The following is a 6,138-nucleotide window of genomic DNA, read 5'->3' on the forward strand; positions in this document are numbered from 1 at the left end:
GGGAGGAAACACTATCCGATGACGGTGGTTCACCAATGATAGTCTAAGATCGCGCTTCTCCACCACGAGAGTGGAAAAACTCCCCTTTAGAAGAGAACACTCCTATCTGACAGTGCTCAGTCTGCGGTGGACACCGCAAGAGCCTGACTAATATCCTAGCAGACGTGTTGAAACATCGATTGATTGAAGAAATATGAGGCAACCTAACAACAACTTCAGTAAGAAAGGCCACGAAAACCTGCAGAACTGTATAAAGGACATGGTGTTAGCATCCCGTCCTCCCTGCCATTGAGTTTCCCAGATCTTGGAGACGTTGCTTCTCAATCAAGTACAATACTGGCCATTAAAATTGCTACACCAAGAAGAAATGCAGATGATAAACGGGTATTCATTGGACAAATATATTATACTAGAACTGACATGTGATTACATTTTCACGCAATTTGGGTGCATAGATACTGAGAAATCAGTACCCAGAACAAACACCTCTGCCCGTAATAACGGCCTTGATACGCCTGGGCATAGAGTCAAACAGAGCTGTGATGGCGTGTACAGGTACAGCTGCCCATGCAGCTTCAACACGATACCACAGTTCATAAAGAGTAGTGACTGGCGTATTGTGACGAGCTAGTTGCTCGGCCACCATTGACTAGACGTTTTCAGTGGGTGAGAGACCTGGAGAATGTGCGGGCCAGGACAGCAGTCAAACATTTTCTGTATCCAGAGAGGCCCGTACAGGACCTGCAACATGCGGTCGTGCATTATCCTGCTGAAATGTAGGGTTTCACGGGGATCGAATGAAGGGTAGAGCCACGGGTCGTAACACATGTGAAATGTAACGTCCACTGTTCAAAGTGCCGTCAATGCGAACAAGAGGTGCAAGCAATGGCACCCATACCATCAAGCCGGGTGATACGCCAGTATGCCGGTCGGGGTGGCCGAGCGGTTCCAGGCGCTACAGCCTGGAACCGCGCGACCGCTACGGTCGCAGGTTCGAATCCTGCCTCGGGCATGGTTGTGTGTGCTGTCCTTAGGTTCGTTAGGATTAAGTAGTTCTAAGTTCTAGGGGACTGATGACCTCAGAAGTTAAGTCCCATAGAGCTCAGTCATTTGAACCGTTTTGAACGCCAGTATGGCAAGGACGAATACACGCTTCCAATGTGCGTTCACCGCTATGTCGTCAAACACGGATGCGCCCATCATAATGCTGTAAACAGAACATGGATTCATCCGAAAAAACGACTTTTGCCATTCGTGCACCCAGGTTCGTCGTTGAGTACACCATCGCAGGCGCTCCTGTCTGTGATGCAGCGTCAAGGGTAACTGCAGCCATGGTCTCCGAGCTGATAGTCCATGCTGCTGCAAACGTCGTCGAACTGCTCGTGCAGATGGTTGTTGTCTTGCAAACGTCCTCAGCTGTTGACTCAGGGATCGAGACGTGGGTGCGCGATCCGTTTCAGCCATGCGGATAAGATGCCTGTCATCTCGACTGTTAGTGATACGAAGCCGTTGGGATCCAGCACGGCGTTCCGTATTACTCTCCTGAACCCACCGATTCCATATTGTGCTAACAGTAATTGGATCTCGACCAACGCGAGCAGCATTGTCGCGATACGATAAACCGCAGTCGCGATAGGCTACAATCCGACCTTTATCAAAGTCGGAATCGTGATGGTACGCATTTGTCCTCCTTACACGATGCATCACAACAACGTTTCACCAGGCAACGCCGGTCAACTGCTGTTTGTGTATGAGAAATCGGTTGGAAACTTTCCTCATGTCATCACGTTGTAGGTGTCGCCACCGGCGCCAACCTTGTGTGAATGTTCTGGAAAGCTAATCATTTGCATATCACAGCATCTTCTGCCTGTCGTTTAAATTTCGCGTCTGTAGCACGTCATCTTCGTGGTGTAGCAATTTTAATGGCCAGTAGTGTAGCTCCGTCAATTGGTGGCATGAGGCAGAGTGTGTCCCTTGCCATTCGGTCAAGGAAAAATCCCTGGAAGTAAAGGTAACTGAACCCGGGCTCAGCAGTCGATCACGTTGATCATTTTGCTACAGAGGCAGACAGGGTTCCCTCCGTGAATGTTAATAATTTCACAGACATCGTCAGCATCTGTCTAAAATCCTTTGGTAACATCCCGGAAAAGTTGGACGGAACCGGAGTACTGGGACTATTTTGTTTTAATGCTGGGATAAGACTGCCAAATCTAAAAGTAAAAATTCGTTGTGTGCTTTTTCATTAGTGAATGTATAGAAAGCTGAAGTCTGCATCCGTGGCTGAGAGCACCTATTAGAGTGGAGCAGCGTGTTTTACATGGTACTAAAGAATTGTATTGGACCTTACTCCTAAAAGACTGCTGATAGTGTTACACATGTATTGTACACAGCGTGGTCAAAACCAGTGTGAAAACCTTGTAGCCGGTCGCGGTGGTCTAGCGGTTCTAGGCGCTCAGTCCGGAACCGCACGACTGCTACGGTCGCAGGTTCGCATCCTGCCTCGGGCATGGATGTGTGTGATGTCCTTAGGTTAGTTACGTTTAAGTAGTTCTAAGTTATAGGGGACTGATGACCACACATGTTAGGTCCCATAGTGCTCAGAGCCATTTTGAAAACCTTGTAAGGGTGTCTCAGGGTAGGTTGCACTGAGAAACAACTGTTAAGAAAAAGAAATTCGATACTTTCCGAGGCAATTAACACTGGTGTTAGTCATTCGGGCCGTTTCGCCCGCAGATTCAAGCGACTCGCCGAACATAAGGCGTGTTTTTTTAAGTAAGTACCGTTTTGAAATGAAAAAACGACGTTCTAAGATACCTCAATACTTTTATTTTTACATAACAGCGTGTACCTTAACTACTTTTCAACATAATTTCAGTCAATATTGAGGCACTTGTCATAACGTTGTACAAGTTTTTGAATACCCTCCTCATAGAAGTCTGCTGCCTGACTTGTTAACCACTGCATCGCCACTGTTTTGACTTCGTCATCGGCTTGAAGACGCTGACCGCCCAGGTGTTTCTTCAAATGCAGGAACAGATGGTACTCACTGGGCGCAATATCGGGGCCGTACGGAGGATGATCTAGAGTTTCCCATCGAAAAGATGTGATGAGATCTTTGGTCTGTTTCGCCACATGCGGACGGGCATCGTCTTGCAGCAAAACGATGTCCTTGCTCAACTTCCATGGACTCTTGCTTTGATTCTTGTGTGATGTAGGCGACCCATGTTTCATCGCCCGTAACAATTCGGCTTAAGAAATCATCACCGTCGTTGTGGTACCGCTCAAGGAAAGTCAATGCACTGTCTCAACGTTTCGTTTTGTGCACATCCGTCTATATTTTCGGTACCCAACGTGCGCACAATTTTCGGTAATTCAAGTGCTCGGTCACAATGCCGTACAAAACACTACGATAAACATTAGGAAACTCATCTCGCAAGGAGGAAATCGTAAAGCGTCTGTTTTCTCTCATCTTATTGTCCACTTTCTGCACCAAACTCTCATTAACAACCGAAGGACGCCTACTCCATTGTACATCATGCACATTTGTACGGCCATCTTTAAATGGTCTCACCCACTTTCTTACCATTCCATCACTCATAATGTTTTCTCCGTAAACTGCACAAATCTCACGATGAATATCGATCCCTTTTAGGCCTTTAGCACTGAGAAATCTTATAACAGCCCGTACTTCACAGTCGGCGGGACTCACGATTATTGGAGGTATCTTAAACACTCAGCACACAACGTAAACAAGGAAGAATCAGACTGTAATGGCGTCAGTGCGTTAATTAAGGTACAGGCTTTCATGTAAAAATAAAATTTTGAGATATCGTAGTACGTCTTTTGTTAATTTCAAAACGGTACTTACTTAAAAAACACGTCTCGTACGATCAGGCTAGGCGCGCACAGGCGATTTTTCGGTCTGTGCGACTGTAAAATCGCCGTCGTAGTACATTATGGTGCGCACACAGTGACAGGAAAATTGGAACTACTCTCAGTACCGTCATGCATTTCATGGAAACCGCAGTGGCTAGTGGCACTTTTACTGCGAAGAAGAGCGAGAACATAGCGCAAATATCGTTAGTTGGTTGCATCCAGTTCTAACAAGGGAACCTCCCCATCGCACCCCCCTCAGATTTAGTTATAAAATGGCACAGTGGATAGGCCTTGAAAAACTAAACACAGATCAATCGAGAAAACAGGAAGAAGATGTGTGGAACTATGAAAAAATAAGCAAAATATACAAACCGAGTAGTCCATGTGCAAGATAGGCAACATCAAGGAGAGTGTGAGCTCAGGAGTGCCGTGGTCCCGTGGTTAGCATGAGCAGCTGCGGAATGAGAGGTCCTTGGGTCAAGTCTTCCCTCAGGTGAGAAGTTTACTTTCTTTATTTTCGCAAAGTTATGATCTGTCCGTTCGTTCATTGACGTCTCTGTGCACTGTAATAAGTTTAGTGTCTGTGTTTTTGGACCGTACCGCAAAACCGTGCGATTAGTAGACGAAAGGACGTGCCTCGATTCCCGGCGGGGTCAGGGATTTTCTCTGCCTCGTGATGGCTGGGTGTTGTGTGCTGTCCTTAGGTTTAAGTAGTTCTAAGTTCTAGGGGACTGATGACCATAGATGTTAAGTCCCATAGTGCTCAGAGCCATTTGAACCATTTGAACCATTTGACGTGCCTCTCCAATGGGAACCGAAAACATTTGATCGCAAGGTCATAGGTCAACCGATTCCTCCACAGGAAAACACGTCTGATATATTCTATACGACACTGGTGACGGCATGTGTGTCACACGACAGGAATATGTTGCTGACCCACCTAACTTGTACACTTGGCGAATGGGTAAAAAGATTCTTCTACCTTGCCTGATTTAGGTTTTCTTGTGGATGTCATAAACACTCCCAAAAAAGTGATGAAAACATAAGAGTTTGTCACATAAACTGAAAATAAAAAGTTAAACTTTTCACCTGAGGGAAGGCTTGAACAAAGGACCTTTCATTCCGCAGTTGCTCACGCTAACCGCGGAACCACGGCGCTCCTGAGCTCAGCGCATCCTTGATGTTTCCTATCTTGCACATGGACTATTCAGTTTGTATGTTTTGCTTATTTTTTCATAGTTCCACACAACTTCTTCCTGTTTTCTCGATTGATTTGTTTTCAGTTTTTCAAGGCCTATCCACTGTGCCAACTTATAACTAAATCTGAGGTGGGTGCGATGGGGAGGTTCTCTTGTAAGTGAAAGACTGGTGAATGCGCAGTTTTACTAACTAGCTGAGTAGTTACAAAATCACCCAAATAAATCCTTTCAATACTATCTAACGAGTGAGAATAGTTTTGATGCTCTGGTTAAGTTGTTCTCATAGCGTAAATTCTATACCAGAAGTGCCCCCCCCCCCTCCCCCCTGCGCAGGGGCGCTGACGAGCGCTCGCTGCCACAGCTCGGAGCTGCTGTGGTCGCCACGTCAGGCGTCCTTGAACTCTGAGGGCAGGACAAGGAAAGGGCAGGACAAGGAAACAGCTGCGCCTGCGCCTGCGCCTGCGCCTGCGCCTGCTTAGCTCTGTTGGATGTGTAGTTAAGGTAGCGGGAAAAACTGTCTAGTTGCGAATGCCCACTACCTGCGTCATTACAAGAAACTTATCTCTTCAGGGACAGACGGACGTCCGTAGTGCCTTGTGTGTCACAGCCTAAAGCCGTCGGCACACGGACCGTGCATCCGAATGTTGAGCGTTGAGCGTGCCCAGTATCTGACGTCATAACGTGGTATGGCACGTTCGGGAGTCTTTCCGAACGTACGGAGCAATATCTAGCATGTCAGATATTCTGAGCGTGCGTCTGAGCGCTGACCAATCAGAGCACAACACAACCTACGTCACGTGCACTCCATCTCCCTTCAGCACGGAGCTGTGAGGCGCCATATTGGCATTCATTTCAGGCCTATACGTATATATGCCGTTTCTGAGCACCAGCAAATTGAGAATCATTCGAAAACCCGTTGTTAACTGTGTGATTCGTTGCAATAAAAGAATGAGTAACATTATATTCGTGGCAAAAGAATTATTGTAACTTGCGTATTATGAGAGTATGCCATTTGAAAGCAACGAGGCAATAAGGATCCACCAAAAACGCATTGTTATTACTA

This window comes from Schistocerca cancellata, chromosome 1 (genome assembly GCF_023864275.1).
Source record: "Schistocerca cancellata isolate TAMUIC-IGC-003103 chromosome 1, iqSchCanc2.1, whole genome shotgun sequence".
Classification (NCBI taxonomy): domain Eukaryota; kingdom Metazoa; phylum Arthropoda; class Insecta; order Orthoptera; family Acrididae; genus Schistocerca; species Schistocerca cancellata.